Source organism: Triplophysa rosa, linkage group LG1 (assembly GCF_024868665.1).
Source record: "Triplophysa rosa linkage group LG1, Trosa_1v2, whole genome shotgun sequence".
In the NCBI taxonomy this organism is placed as follows: Eukaryota; Metazoa; Chordata; class Actinopteri; order Cypriniformes; family Nemacheilidae; genus Triplophysa; species Triplophysa rosa.
In genome coordinates this window covers 13857847-13874527 of record NC_079890.1, presented here as the reverse complement: position 1 = coordinate 13874527, position 16681 = coordinate 13857847, and positions in this window count along the sequence as shown.

The window sequence follows — 16681 nt, the reverse complement described above, 5'->3', positions numbered from 1 at the left end:
ACAGAATCTTCTCTTTCCCAAACAACTCTTAAATTGAATAACTCTGTGACTGAAAAGAAGTACAAATAATAAAATATAACTAAACATGTCACTTAATTTACCTTTTTCATTTTTGTACTCATCTCACAAAAGTCTAAGATAACAATAAAATACTTCAACTTTATTCTCGTCTGTTTCCGTTTATGAAACTAACATTGCTTTATTTCATTTTTTCTGAAATTTAAAATAAATTGTCTTTATCTTGTGTCTGTAGGATTAAAAGAAGTGGGTTGATTTTTGCTGCAACTTCAATAAAAAAGTTAAAAATCTTATGAGTGAATTCTACTCTAAAGATGTATATGTATTTGCAGTTTTTTGAAGAACTCAATCAGATATATATCACATATATTGGTTGATTTATTCATTTTTTTTATATTTTGGATTTTTAAAAACAAGTAGAAGTCGTGTTGAATGTCATTTTACCTAGGTGAAATGACCACAGTTTTAACGACAAGCAATCAGGTTGAGTGGAATTTACGTTTGTTTTACACAGAGTGAACGACTTCAACATGAGTTTAGCATGTGTCAGAGTTTAGCATGATGCTAATAGCATCACTGTAGCATAGCCCGTGTAGACGGAGCAGCGAGAGATGAACTACAGTGCACCTTTTTGTCGGTACAGTACATGATGCGTGTGCACGCGCGTGCAGTCAGCGGACATGAGAGATGCGCGTCAGTCAGCAGAGACTCGCGGTCCGGTGGACCCACATGCGAGTATAAACGAGCCGTGAAAGACAGGCTGTGCGCGCGCACGTTTACATGTTTACTTGCGGCTTTGAGTGTACTGACGGCTGTGACGTTCTTGCCCGCATCACGGGCAACAGAAGATCGGCTTGGAATCGGCGAGACGTGAGACTGACCGGTCGGGCCGATCATATGAAAAACCGGCCGATTCCGATCTCTGGCCGGTCAATCGGTGCACCTCTAATTTTATGACAACTCGAGAGTGCTTATGTTTCAATCGTAACTATAGGTTGCAATAATAAGATGCTTGTGCAAACAAGCTTGGCTCTTTTTTGGAGGCGTACTGTCGCGGACAGGTTATTTTTTATCAAAAAGTTGTATGTGATTGTCATGTTGAATTACCTGCTGAAGTAGAGACGGGATCTGTTGTAGCTGAAGTATCTGTTGATGTTGTGATGTCAGTTGTGGGTGAGGTGGGATTTTCTGAAGTTATAGTTGAACCTTCTGAAGTGCTGCTGTATGTTGTTGCTGAAGTGTCTATGGTTGGGGTAGTATCTAAATGTGCAATAGAATGTGTTGTGTTGTTAACAGGGGTCTACTTTTGTTGCAGAGGTGTAAAGAGTACCTGAAAACCATACTTAAGTAAAAGTACAGATACCTTGCAGTAAAAATTACTCCATTACAAGTTACAAGTCACCAATTCCAAAACGACTTCAGTAAAAGTCTTAGAGTATCTGATTTTAACAGTACTTTTAGTATTTTACTCATACTGAATGTAGGCTCAAAGCAGCACTAGTCCTCAACACTTAAGAGACACGTCAGTGAAAAACAAGAAACAGTTGATTTGTGAGGAGAGCAATCGCATTTATTTTCTTAAATCATAATAAGACTGAACACCTCAAAATTGCAACAAATCATGGTCGACACCATAACCTACATCAATAAAAACACCCAAGTCTCATTTAAACTCAAGTGCTCATAAGTAAGCCAACATTCTTCAAAAAGGTCTCTTCAATATAACGGATAAATAAAATAATGTTAGGTAAAATTAAAAAGTCAAAGCCAGCGATTGTCAACTACCTGATAATGCACTCGTATTCACATAAAGAAGTAAGGGCAAAATTCACAAGAAGTACCTTCAATGCCCTTTAAATGGCAATATTAATTCTTCTGCAGCAAAAATGAACTGCTGCAAAAAAGATAGGTGCCATGCAAAATGTAATGTGTTATTGCATTAGTCATTACAAATGTAGTGGAGTAAAGAGTACATATACTTGTTCAAAAATGTAGTCAAGTAGAGAGTAAAAGTTGATAATATCTTTAATACTCAGTACAACTACAAAGTAGCCAAAAAGATACTTAAGTACAGTCACTAATTACATTTACTCCAATACTTTACACCACTGTCAGTTGGAGATAAGGGCTCATCTGTTGTTGTGGCTGCACCTGAATTTTAAAGTAGATCTATTATACTTAAAAATAAAGGTGCTTCACGATGCTATAGAATAACCATTTTTGTCTAAATGGTTCCATAAAGAACCATAAAGAACAAAAGGTTCTTTGTGGCATAAAAAGGATTATTCAGATTATTAAAAGGTAAGAAAGAGATGGTTCTTTAAAGAACATTTGACTGAATGGTTCCTTGTGGAACCAAAAATGGTTCTTCAATGGCATTGTTGTGAAGAACCTTTTAAGCAACTTTATTTTTAAGAGTGTATTTCTGGTTTTGATAATAGACTAAAAAAGAGCATATCAGAATCACTCTTAAAATCTGTCCTGTATATTTTACATTATAGTAATGCTTAATCTGTCATGGCTCTGCTTCATTTAGTCATGTTTTTCTTGGTCCTGTAGCAGAGTCATGACAAAGTCTTTGGTTATGTGTGGAGAGAAACATATTGTTGTCCTTTTGACAATAATGTACGTTCTCTCCAGTGTCTCGTCTCTGTTCCCGCCATCTCGTTTCCTTGTTATCCTTCCCTGAGTGTTTTATTACCCACACCTGCCCCGTGTCGTTATCCTTTGTCTGTCTCCCCTATAAATACCCTCTTGTTTCTTTGTCTTGTGTTCGTGGATTACGTTTGCATGTGTGTTTGTACGTGCACCCTGTACTCGTGTGCCTACGTCCTGTCTCTGTGGTAACCTGCGGTCCTGTTGGATTTTGTGAGTGTTTCGTGTTTCGTGTTCTCCTAGCTTCCCCTGTCGTGTGATTTATTCCTTGCCTTGTTTTGGATTTTGTTTAGTTTTTGCCATCTCAGGGGAAGTGTTTTGTTTTGAGTTCTGGTTTTGTTCCTGTTTATGTAGTTCCGGTTTTGTTTTGCACCCCATCGTGGGTTTTTGTTTGGTTAAAGTATTGTTTTGTTACCTTATCGTTTACCCCCTCGTGGGTGTTTTGTTTCTGTCCCTTTGTGTGTACAATAAAGTCTTGTTTTGTTAACCCCTTACTGCCTGCCTGCGCTTGGGTTCTCTGCACCTCAACCGTGACATAAACATTTAAAAAACCCTTTGCGTTCTATCGCTCTTAAAATGCTTGGTTGTTTCAACCCATAGTTTGAAACAACAACCCAGCATAATTTATAACCCAGCGGTTGGTATACTCTATTAGTCTCTTTAAAGACACCATGAAATCATTTTGAAAATTTGGTTGCGTTAGTTCATAAATAGGCATTAAGTTAATCTGTACACTAGAAAAGACCAAGTTTGATGTTTGCTTCACAAATGTAAAGTCTGTTTCTCCCTAAAATATGGATTTTTGAAAATTGATAGATTGATACTGAATTAAGCTGCCCTAACAAATACTCTTAAGATTATAGTTTGACTCTACATCAGTTCCAAACTGATACATAAAATCCCCACAAAAACACCCTGAAGATGCAGTTCACCTGCTGTCCATGCATGATAGGAAATACAAAGAACAACCATTAAATTATTTAGTGTGAAATATGTTGTCAGGGGCGGACTTACCATTAGAGGTAGGCAATCGCCTGGGGCCCCGAGCTACCAGGGGCCCCCAAAAGGAAGGGGTGGATTTAACCAATAAGCCATGTCAGCACCAACGTAGAGCCCCAAGTAATCATCAAAATAGTTGGGATATCCCTGTTAACGTTTAACGTTATTACATCTGTACAAAGGCACTCCCCCCATTATAGATTAGAGTGGACCATTCCATTAGCACTGTATATGCGCGAGACGAGTTCGACACCAGCTAGAGAAAGTTAACGCAGCGGCAGAATTAGTAGAACAGCCCACAGCGAGAGTGTCATTGAGTGTTTTTACGTACATTTGCTGCAAAACGAAGTAAAAGTCGCAGGGAAATAAAACAACCAAGAACGCAGCTACACTAGTGGAGAGGAAAAAAGACGATTTACAAAAGATTGTTGCCAAAGTCTCTGCTTTTCCCCACACAAACTCCACCGCTGCTCCTACAGCAGCAGCGCATCTCTCTCCCGCCAGACACAGCACTCTCCCGGCCACGAGCAATGATAATGTGCCGGTGAGTATTTCTCCATGAACACCGACAACAGTTATAATGACTGATGACCAAAACATCTGTCAAACAAAGAGGGAGAGAGCCAGTTCAAAGGTAGAAAGGTTGTTTGACTCTGCTGCGCAGACCGATGGGCAAATAAAGACGTAATATAATAACGTCAGTACAGTACTAACGATTCGTACTGTACGCACTAGTACAGAAATTTGGTCACATTTAAATGCATGAAAGGTCGTTAACCACAAAAAACACGGGGAGAGGACACACTTTGTAGTAATCCCAGATCAGGGTTTTTCCTGCATAGAGAAATTGGAGGCGGCCGCTTCAATCAAATTTCGTGCCGCCTTAGACTCTCGTCAAAAATATGTCTAGTGTCTTGACAAAAAACACTGCGTACATTATTAAACAGATTGTCATTTGTAACTTCAGTTACGAAACAATGGAGGCGCTGTTTCGTTACCAGCAGCGAGACGCTGAAGAGTTCAGTAAAAGAGCTATATTAGGAGCTGTATTAGCTGTGTTTCATGGCTGTTCAGGTGTTTTACGTTCAATTGACATTTTCTTGAATTTCTTGAAAAGATTTCCTAAATGAACTTGCTGTACATCATTATAATGTTTTTAGCTGTGAAGTTGGCTCGTTGAATCAGCGTTATTCTGTACACATCGAGTTCGCCAGTTTGAACGCACATTGAGATCAGAACGACTCGCAAACAAATGACTCCTTTGAACCAATTCGTTTACACAGAATGTAAGAGATCAGTGAATCGTTCAAAGCTCAGTGAACTACAAGAGAACGTAGGGTGTGAATGAGCATTGCTCATTTAGTTAGACTGGTTACTTATGGGCGAAAATGGCTTGTAAAAAAGGCTTATATTAAAATTTTCAACTTTTCTGTTTGACTGAATAAATGTAATGCTTTATATAACTTATTAGTTTTCATTTCATCAATTTTTTCATCAACTTTAATATGTGTTTTGTTAAGACACTTATCCCATGTTTTTCATTTGGGAATTCGTTATTATATATTTTTTAATTAGTCAGTATCTGTGTTGTTTATTAAGCTTAGTTTTCCTCTGTCACTTTGACTGGGGGTGAAAAGTTATGTGCTTTGAGGAAGAAAAATAAGGGTTGCAGTAAAGTAAAATGGTGCATAGTTGGGGCCCCCATACATGGATTTGCCTAGGGCCCCCAAATCACTATATCCGCCCCTGTATGTTGTTAAAACATAATGACATAAGAGGCCTGAGACATTTTGTGAGATCTTAAGATATTGCGAATCGATGGTTTTAGACTTATGTCACTCCATCTTTTATCAGGATTCTTATGATGCCATGATTATTGTGCTATGTGCCTATCACCATGTAAAGACATGGTCCCCCATGCCAAAAAAAAGATGTTACAGCTTTTTCAGTTGTGATAATAATAATTCAATATTAACAAAATTATAAACACAATACAAATCATCTGACAAATAGGGTGGGAATTATTACTTCTGCCAGATATACAGTACCTACTAAATTTTTTGTTAAATAGACAATTGTAAGACCTTACAGAGACAGATGCATGCTAACTGGAGAAATGAACGTATAACATTAAAACGTGTGTATATGAAGAGTTTAATTCCAATATGAGATAACTCCGTTTTTAAAATCTTTCAAAAATCATGTTTTTTTTAGTGTGCATCCCAATTAATATCAATCAAACTGCAGTTGGTTTGTTTTGATTTAAGACACAATATCTCAAAATATACAGCTAACTAAAACAATAAAAACATGATATCAATAAAAAAAACTTGATTTTTGAAAAAAATTAAAAACTGAGTTATCTTATTTTGAAAACAAACTCAATTCATATACGGCGACAAAACACTAGCATTTATAATTACACAGCAACATCTATCTAACAACAAACAATACACACAAAACTTTAACATCTCCCCTACGTTTTAAAAGCTATTTTGGATTTTAGAATTGTTTGCCACTAATGTCTTCATGTATTCGGTCACGTTTGTTACCAAAATAAAAATGCAAAATGGCAAATTAACTTTTTTAATATATTGTACATTCATTCAAATTCACAATTCTTCATTTGTCACCTACCTGAAATAAGGCCCAAGATCAGAATAAAGTAAGATAAATAGCTTATCCTTATGGTGGCCATAGTTCCAAAATGATGCTAGTATATTTACAAATGCTAACACACTAACATCAGCACACACTCATGTACAGGTGTAGCTCTAACTCTCACATACCTCAGTCTGTTCAACTCAAAAAGATCTACAGTATATTGATCCATGGACCAAGGTTCAGGTGTTAAAGCATACAGTTTGTAAACCTTAATTATGTATCAAAGTCCAGTGTGAGAACAGTTTATTAGATCTTGAAGTACAATAATAAAGATCAGTCACATTGCCCCCAACCCTTTGACATTTCCATGCAAGAGCACAATTACAGTTACAGCAGCCACATTTTCCCAAACCTTACACATTTCTACACCAATTTAATTTTGTATATACTGTATTTTAACTTAAATGGATACTCCACCCAAAAATGAAAATTCTGTCATCATTTACTCCTGTATAAAACCTGTATAAATTACTTTGTTCTGATGAACTCAAAGAAAGATATTTGGAAAAATGTTATCTTGTGAAAAGTGACTTTTCTGGGACATCATTGACTACCATGGTAGGAAAACTATTGTATAATTTTTTTAGTTCTGTTGAACAGAAAATATGATTTTTTTAAAGAATTTAGGAAAGCAAAATATTCTAGGGCATTTGACTATACCCTTTTAATTGTTTCTACTATAGTCAATGATGTCATTTTTGCATCTTTATATCTTACAACAGAACATTATATAACAGAACAAAGAAATGTATACAGGTTTGTAACAATTTGGGGGCGGGTAATTAATGACAGAATTTTCAATATCCCTTTAAATAATTTAATATATTTCATTAATTAATATGTTAAAAACAATCATGAATAATATGAAATATATTTAGAAAAAGATCTAAATATTTTTAGTTGAATAAGTTGCAGAGATGACTGATTCCAGTGTGTGTGTGTGTTCTAGTAAAGTTGCTTTAGTTTCATTTACTGATAAATTTTGCCAACCTTACTAATATTTCTTTTTCCTCACAGGTAAGATAGAACCAAAGGTCAGTTGGGGCGGTGCTGAAACTCCAATAAAGTGATAATTGCAGTTCTAACTTGAGTTTTTTTAACCGTCCTCTACCACTCCAAATCCAAATGAATATATTAAAAGATCAAAACATTTTTCTTATACAGTACATTAGGGCATAAATAAAAGTACAAGAAAGCTACAAGGAATCTGTCATAGAGAAGACGGTGAAGAAAGATGTCTTAGTTGGTTGTCTGCATCTTTAGGTTCTTTGAATCTTCAGTTGTAAAATATTGTGTTAAAAGAAGCTTAATACATACAACAGACATTTTTCAAATGACTTATTGACATTTTATCAAAATACACCACATGGTTTCAATTCATTGTCTTGATTATTGACAAATAGGTTGATTTAGGTGGTGATGTGCATGGTATATTTGTTTCTTAAGACATTTATATCTGAGAGATATTTTTTGAACCACATAGACATCATAAAACAGCTTTAAAAATAATACAAATATAGTTTAAAAATCTATTTTTATTATTGCATTGAACAATGGTATGGAAATGTTTTATTCTTGACTTATGTTAGATAATTACTGTACCTTTGTTTTTAAATGTTGTCATGGTTGCAAATTTTACACAACTTTATGACCACAATCAAAAGCCGATATATGCTTTTATACAGCATTTGAGCTTAAATATTTGGTCAAGCTTTAGATGCTTTTCTCATCGTGGCATTGAACCCAAAAACTGGGTAACTGCACAATCTTTAGCTTAAGGTCATGTTTTCCTACATTGTGAAACATATGCATTGCTTTTTATTGCTATTCATTTTTTATTGCCTGTGTTGTGTGCGTCAAACACTTTTATCATGTGGTGTAATGTTTGTTCTTGGGTATGGTTGGTAACAGAACCAAAGAGCCTATTTTATGATGTTTTATTGATGTTTCTTCCTACTTGAGTATTTTTATCAGTATTATATTATTTGTGTCCTTAGTTAGTTCCCAATGATATATTGTTGATAACAAAGCGTATTTGTTTGAACATTGTCAGCCCATAATGACAAAACTTTTAACAATGACTACAAACAAAAGTTCCACCATCAATAAATCTCAAAACAGCATTAGTTTGAATCGTTTAAAATATTTAAATGATTCTGGATGTGGACCTTTACTTACTGCCCAATTCAGCTAAACGTCTTGGTTACGGATGTAACCTCAGTTCCATGATGGAGGGAACGAGACGTTGTGTCGAGCCAACAGATGGGGTTCGTCCCTGAGAACCAATTGCTTTCGACTTCTTAGGAAAGGCCAATGAAATTGGCGAATGAAATTTGCATGCCGGACTCCGCCCCCGGATATCCGGGTATAAAAGGTAGACGGCATGCCTCATTCATTCACCTTTGTTCTGAGGAGCCGGAGACCTCTCACGACTGCTGCAGCGGGCAGCACGTGTTGTGGCAAGAAGGACACAACGTCTCGTTCCCTCCATCAGGGAACTGAGGTTACATCCATAACCAAGACGTTCACTTTCTGTCGGTCTCTCGACGTTGTGTCGAGCCGACAGATGGGGTTCCTATGGAAAACACCACAACACTGTGCCCTGTCACAATCTCTAGCGAAGCGACGGTGACTGGCCTGGGCATGTCAGCCGTGAGCGCTACCGCGAAATTGTAACCTACCAGTGGGTAGGTAGGGGGTCCCAGAGCTTTTCTTGAAAGGTGGGAAGCCCCTGCCTTCGGCCTCACAGGCGGCGGCCTTGTTTCTCTAACAGCGAGAAGCCGCCCGGTACCGTAAGGCCACTGGGTAAGCGCTACTTCCTCAAATGGGGGATGTGCTACAGAGACCACTTCCTACCGTAGGGAGGAGTTTAGTGGAGATACCAACATGGTCTCACCGTTAGGGGAGAACTCGTGGGAGGAATGTGCGGACTGAAGGAGTTAACCGCGAGGTGGAGGTCCACCTAGGGAAGGTCATGGGTTACCAAGGTGGGAACCAATCATGAGGATAAATCAGACGGAACCGACATGCTGGGGGATTACAATGTCCGGTAGCACTAGGTCCGGTTAGAGCTATGTTGTGGATAACTCAGATGGTACCCGGCCTAAGGGGCAGGGCTGCTCTGCCCAGCCCGCCCGCAGGAGGTGCTTGCTAGTGATGGATGGAGTGCCTGTTCTTCACCCAGTGGGGGAAGAAGGGAGGCTAATTTAGTACGCCGACCCACCTAGAAGAAAAGGGGAGTACTGTCATAGGCATACAGCCTGATGCCTGCAAGACTCGAGCTGATACCGGTTTTATGCAGAGGCTGTAGGACCTCGCGAAGGTGATGGGTGTAGCCCAACCCGCAGCTCTGCAGAAGTCTGCCAGAGAGGCGCCTCGAGCCAGTGCCCACGAGGAGGCTATACTCCGTGTGGAGAGAGCTCTCACCCAGTGGGAGAGGCGATCTTAGGACAGGTACGCCGTAGTGACGGCGTCCATGATCCAGTGCGCCAATCTCTGTTTGAGACAGCCCTCCCTGCTGCTCTCCAAACAGACAAAGAGCTGCTCAGAGCTCCTGCGGCTCTGCGTGCAGTCCCAGCAGAGGCGCAATGCACGTACTGGACACAACACGGGGATGGGGTTGGGTCTTCCTCCCCGGTGGGGAGCGCCTGTAAGTTCACCACCTGGTGTCTAGGGGGAGTGGTGGGAACTTTGGGCACATAGCCGGCATATCTCAGGATAGCGTGAGAATCACCGGGCCCGAGTTCTAGGCAATCTGTGAACACGGAGAATGCTTGTAGGTCCGCTACCCTCTTGAGCACCATCCGGAGAGCCATCTTCATCGTGAGGTGAGAAAGAGCGGCATCTCCGAGGGGCTCCAGGACCGCATCAAGGTCGCCAGAGGGTATGGAGCGCGGGTGAGGCGGTAGCCTTCCCGCGCCCTTTAGGAACCAAATGATCAGGTTGTACTGTCCTAGAGACTTACCAGCAACTGGGTCGTGATGAGCAGCAATAGCGGCTACATACACGTTCAGTGTGGAAGGGGAGAGATTACTCTCGAGTCTCTGGAAGGACAGCACGTTCCCGATCGAGCAACTCCGCGGGTCTTCTCTTCGAGAAGAGCACCAGGATGAGAAGAGGCACCACTTACAGGCGAATAGCCGCCTAGAGGCCAGGGCCCTAGCCTGAGTAATGGTCTTAACCGCCACAAGGGTTAGGCCACTCAGAATCTCCTCGTTCTGTCCAGGGGACAGACATGGAGGTTCCAGAGGTCTGGCCTGGGATGCTATAACGTGCCCTTTCCCTGGGAAAGCAGGTCCTTCGTCAGGGGAATCGGCCAGGGGGGAGCTGTCGTCAAGAGCATTAGCTCCGAGAACCAAGTCCAGTTGGGCCAGTATGGCGCAACTAGTACACTTGATGCTCCTCTTCCCTGACCTTGCACAGGGTCTGTGCAATGAGGCTCACTGGGGGGGAAGGCGTACTTCCGCTTGTCCTACGGCCAGCTGTGCACTAGAGCATCCGTGCCGAGGGGGGCCTCGGATGGGAGTACCCTAGTGGGCAATGGGTGGTGTCCAGGGAGGCGAACAGGTCTACCTGAGCCTGCCCGAACTGTACCCAATGAGTTGGACTGCGCGGGGGTGGAGTCACCACTCTCCACGAGGTGTCAACTGACGAGACAGCGCATCGGCTGTCTGGTTCAGGTCGCCTGGGATATGTGTGGCTCGCAGGGATCTGCTCACCTGCAGACTCCACAGGCGGATTCGTGTTAGCTGCCATGAGCGAACGCCACCTTGGCGATTGATATACACTATGGCAGTTGTGCTGTCCGACCGGACCAGCACGTGCTTGTCCTGCACGAGAGGTTGTAGCCCCTTCAGTGCAAGTAGCACATCCAACAACTATAGGCAGTTGATATGCCCGCGCAGGCGGGGGCCCGTCCATCGCCCCGACACTGTGTGTCGTTGCACACGGCACCCCAACCCTGCAGGGAGGCATCTGTCGTCACCACGACGCGCCTCATGACCTGCCCGAGAGGGACCCCCATCCATAAAAAGGTCATTGAAGACCAAGAGGTTAGGGTGCGTCGGCAGAGAGGCGTAATCACCATCCGCCTGCTGCCAGTGTGCCACGCTCTCCAGGGAACTCGACTCTGTAGCCAGTGTTGGAGCGGTCTCATGTGCATCAACCCGAGGGGTATCACCACCGCCGAGGATGCCATGTGCCCAGGAGCCTCTCAAGGGGACCGCTGATTGCTTGAAATATTCCAGGCAGTTCAACACTGACTGAGCGCTTTCTGTAGTCAGTCGCGCTGTAATGGAGACAGAGTTGAGTTCCATACCAAGAAAGAGGATGCTCTGCACAGGGGAGAGCTTGCTCTTTTCTCGGTTGACCTGTGGTGCCAATCGATCTAGGTGCCGAAGCACTAGGTCCCTGTGTGTACATAAGAGATCTCGCGAGTGTGTCAAATGAGCCAGTCGTCGAGATAGTTTAGTTACCCGCACACCTCTCTCCCTGAGGGGAGTGAGGGCGGCTTCCACGATCTTCGTGAAGACTCGTGGGGACAGGGACAGACCGAAAGGGAGGACTCTGTACTAATATGCCCGACCCTCGAAAGCGAACCGTAGGAACGGGCGATGACGAGGGAGAATCGAGACATGAAAGTAAGCGTCTTTCAGGTCGATTGCCATGAACCAATCTTGACATCTGGTAGATGCCAGGATGCGCTTCTGCGTGAGCATCCTGAACGGCAGCTTGAGTAGGTGCCTGTTCAGGGTACGCAGATCTAGCAACCCCCCTTTTTGGGGAAGATGAAGTACGGGCTGTAAAACCCGTTGAACATCTCAGCAAGAGGGACGAGCACAATCACTTCCACTCCAGAGGGGTGGCGACCTCGGCCCGAAGCACGGGAGCATCCTTGCCTCTGACTGAGGTTTGAGAGGATGCCCCGAAACTTGGGCGGGCGTCTGGGGAGTTGGACCGCGTAGCCGAGACGGATCTTAGCCCGTAGTCACCGTTACGGTTTGGGAAGCCTTGTCAGGCTCCCAGGGACCGATTCAGGGAGGCTAGGGGTACGTTCTGCTTCATCGACCTCCCGGGGGGTGGTTCGATGGTCGGCAGTGCGGATCCCTCGCCGTGGCCCCCGGAGAGGAGATCGGCTCTGCTGTTTTACCTGCCTGGCGATGATGTAGCACAATGCACCGTCGATTGAGAGTGCTTAGGCTGCTGATTATCCTCGACATTGGGTCTCGCCGTGACGCAACGTCGAGTTGCCGAACACCGTCGTGTAGAGGGTGAGAGCGGCTGTGATAGATATTTGTAGCGAAGTCTGTTGATCATGAGCGAAGGCTCCGAAGAACAAAAGGTGAATGAATGCAGCACGCCGTCTCCCTTTTATACCCGGATATCCGGGGGCGGAGTCCGGCATGCAAATTTCATTCACCAATTTCATTGGCCTTTTCTAAGAAGTCGGAAGCGATTGGTTCTCAGGGACGAACCCCATCTGTCGGCTCGACACAATGTCGAGAGACCGACAGAAAGGGAACAATAATCATGACCACAGCTGTGTCAATGAAGTTTGTCTGTGTGTGTGTTAGCCCTGTGATGGGTTGTCTATTTGTTTCCCTTCCCTCGGCCTGAGATAATCTGGGATAGGCTTCACCACTCCCTATGACCTCAAGGTGAAAAATCCTACATATTGTGTAACGGTTTAATGTCAAACATGTTTCAGATATATTCAATCATTCTCTCATCAGGTGACAGTTGCACCTCTGCTCTGGCACAATATTGTTTTATGGCTTCTATCAAGAATGGGTGAAGTGAATCAACACAATTTAACGCACGTCTTCCTTCATTATGTAATACAATTGTGCTCAAAAGTTTACACACTCCTTGCAGAATCTGGAAAAAGCTGAAACTTTTGGAAAAATAAGAGGATTTTTGAAAATTAAGGTATATTTTTAATTTAGTCCTGCCCTGAGCAAGTTATTTCACTAAAGAAATGTTAACATATAGTTCACACTAAAGAATAATAACAGAATTTCTAAAAATAGCCCAGGGCAAAAGTTTACACGCCCCTGATTCTTAATACTGTATGATGTTACCTAAACAATCAATGACAGTTTTTATGTTTAGTCATAGTTGTTTAAGGGTTTCTTGTTTGTCATGAGTCATTAGATTGTCCACGGATCTTCAAAACAATCACCCAGGTCCTCCACAATCTTTGCTTTTTCAGCATTTCTTCATATTTTACTCATGTCCAGCAGTAACTGTATGATGTTGAGATTCCTCTTTTTACATTGAGGACCATCAAGAGACTCATACACAACTATTACAATAGATAGAAACATCCAGTGCTGCCCACAAAGTCAACACGATTCATTTAAAGTCAGGTGGGTGTAAACCTCTGAAAAAAGTTTTGGTGTTACCTTAATTTTCAACAATACTCTTATTTTTCCAAAAGTTTCAGCTTTTTCCAGATTCTGCAAGGGGTGTGTAAACTTTTGAGCACAACTGTATGTTACAACAGCTCTGAAGCTAGACGTTTACTTTACAAAAGAACACGGTCGTACACTTTGATTGTAAAAATTGTTTATTAAACTGTACTGCATGCTTTTCCATGCTGTCAAAACCGGGGCAAGTCAATAATATATATATATTTTTATGCATGATGTTGTGCTCACTACTGCTCCTGGAGGTCTCTTTTTCAGTGTAAGTGCAAGTGGGTTACCCTCTCTTTACCCTTAGGGTAAATACAGAGGACAAATTTTCCCACTGGGTGCAAGTGCAGCTTCATACTCATGATACCTATAAATCTATTGGGAATTCATCTATTTAATGTTGAAACAAAACATTGTAAATTAACATGAATCCTCTCAAATCAAGTCCATTTTAAATGAAGTGCAAGAACAAATGGATTAAACAAATGTACCATTTACAAAATCTGAAAATAATACATATAATACAAATACGTAGATTTATATGTTGTAGAATGTTTGGCGAACGATGATAGAGCGATGACATTCCACCAGATGCCGCTGATCGGACAGGACAGAGTAACACGGCGGATAACGCTCATAAAAAAAATATTATTTTTCTACTTAGGCTAGTTAAGGAGGCAGGCGTGTGTTGCTTAGGCGGCCGCTGTAAAGTGCTGTGGGAAACCCTGCAGTAAGATATTCCAGGTGAAACAGAAACCAAATCTAACATTAACTTTGTGAATGTAAAGTCTAACCTGACATTAGCTAACGAGAAGAAAAAGCTCCAAACTAACTAACATCGTTAACTGTGTTGTTATCGCCTCTGTCCAGAGATTCTGCCTTTGGTGACATATCAAAAGTATTCCTGACTCTTGACTTACCTTCAGTGCTACTTCTTGCCCTCTTAAAGCCGAAGTCCCTCAAGTCAAGCCGTCCATGTCGCTTGAGCTTGGCCATGATGCTGAAATCACCGGCACCAGCACCTGCGCTGCTATGTCGCTGACTGATGTGACGTCAATTTAAAACAAATCGTCGTGTCATTATGTGCACGTTCCCCTCGTCCACAGTATTTTAGCCTATTCAATATTCACAAAAACTAAATGTTGAAATAGTGGTAAATTACCACAGGTAATATTTACACATTCATTGATAAAATAACAGGGGATGGGAAGGGGGGATGGCCGTTTTAGATGGGGGATGATTTTGATCATCTTTAATTCAAAGGGGATGCCATCCCCCCTCAAATCGAGTACTGGTTACCCTGTGTCACAATTCACATGCCATCCATCCTAAACCATACTAATTAGACTTAGTACCAAATAGAAAATATAATAAACATTAACTAATTAGACTTAGTTTGTTGTAAATCGTAGTATGTTGAAACGAGTATACTTAAAGGTGCAGTTTGTAACAGTTTTGCAGTAAAATATCCAAAATCCACTAGGCTCGTGTTATATATTTTGTTCAGCTGAGTACTTACAATATCTCAAATGTTTCCAACTACTTGTAAATCGTGAGAAAATCGCCATTCTAAACAGTGTTTTTTCATCACTGCTTTTTCAAAAACTGACTTTCACTTTGTAGATTTACTTGTTGTCGGTTCTGCAGGAAAGTTTGATTGTTGCTGATTGTCCGCCATTCTCCTTACATTGACACAGCGGACGTGAGGGTGCTGATGACGTAGGATGTCTGCGTGAACAGGGTGCGCAGTCAGTGGTATGCAAAATACGTAGGCTGAAAAATGTACACATGACCAGTCACAGCGTTCAATCAAAACATTTTGGGTCCTCTCCGACGCCCCCCCCCCCGGCATAAGACTCCTTTCCCACCCGGCTCCAACCCCCTTGGACCTTTGCCCCTTGCCCCAGAACTTTGTGGTCCACCCACCCCCCTCCCATGTTTGTTGTTTTTATTGTTTCACCCTAACCCATGTATTGTTTATGCTTGCCTGTCTTTGTTAGTTTTTACCCTGTTTTGCTGGTTTCTTTCTGTCCCCCAGTCAGTCTTGTCCCGTTAGTAGTCCCCTTGGGGGATGCCAGGTAGTGTCCCTTGTGGGGGGTACTGTAATGATATGACAGTCCCACGTGTTTTGTGTGGAAGCACATGGCCATTGTTTGTTATGATGGCCATGTGCTCATGACCCGCCCCTTCGTCTAGCTTCCCACCTGTAATTATCCCATCCACCTGCCTAGTGTAATTACCCCTTGTTAGTTCCCCTATTTAATGTTCTTGTGTTTGCTGTCCTGTGCTGTTCCATTTTGCTGTGTTTCCTTTGCCTTGTTGATGTACTTACCTTGTTCTATGTTCTACCTAATTCCTGATTACCTATTCCTGTCAAGTTCCTGTAAAGTGTACAGTTGTTCCTGGTCTTTCTTGTTTTTGCCCCCTTGTGGGAAGTCTTTGTTTTTGAAGTTTGAGTTGTTTAGTTTTCGTTTTACTCCATCGTGGGTCTTTTTTTGTTAAATAAAGTTTTGAGTTTTGTACCTGCTGCCTGCGTTTGGGTTCTCCTTCCTGGCCAATTCTTGACACTTTTTAGAAAGTCAAATGGAATGTAAAAACTTTGAAGCCTGTTATCTAAAGACTGCTCAGAATGCACATAGGACCTTACAATTCCATGGCAATGATATCTAAACATTAAAGATAAAGATTTGAATTTAATTTAATTTAAACAAAATGTGATTAAGCGTTCATGTAAATACGTCCGCTATTGCTGATGAACAGATTAGCTTATATTTAGCTACATTTCTTATGGTTAGTAGCAAAGTTAGGTTTCAACTACGTTTGTGGTAAAATGAGAGAGAGAGAGAGAGAGAGAGAGAGAGAGAGAGAGAGAGAGAGAGAGAGAGAGAGAGAGAGAGAGAGAGAGAGAGAGAGAGAGAGAGAGAGAGAGA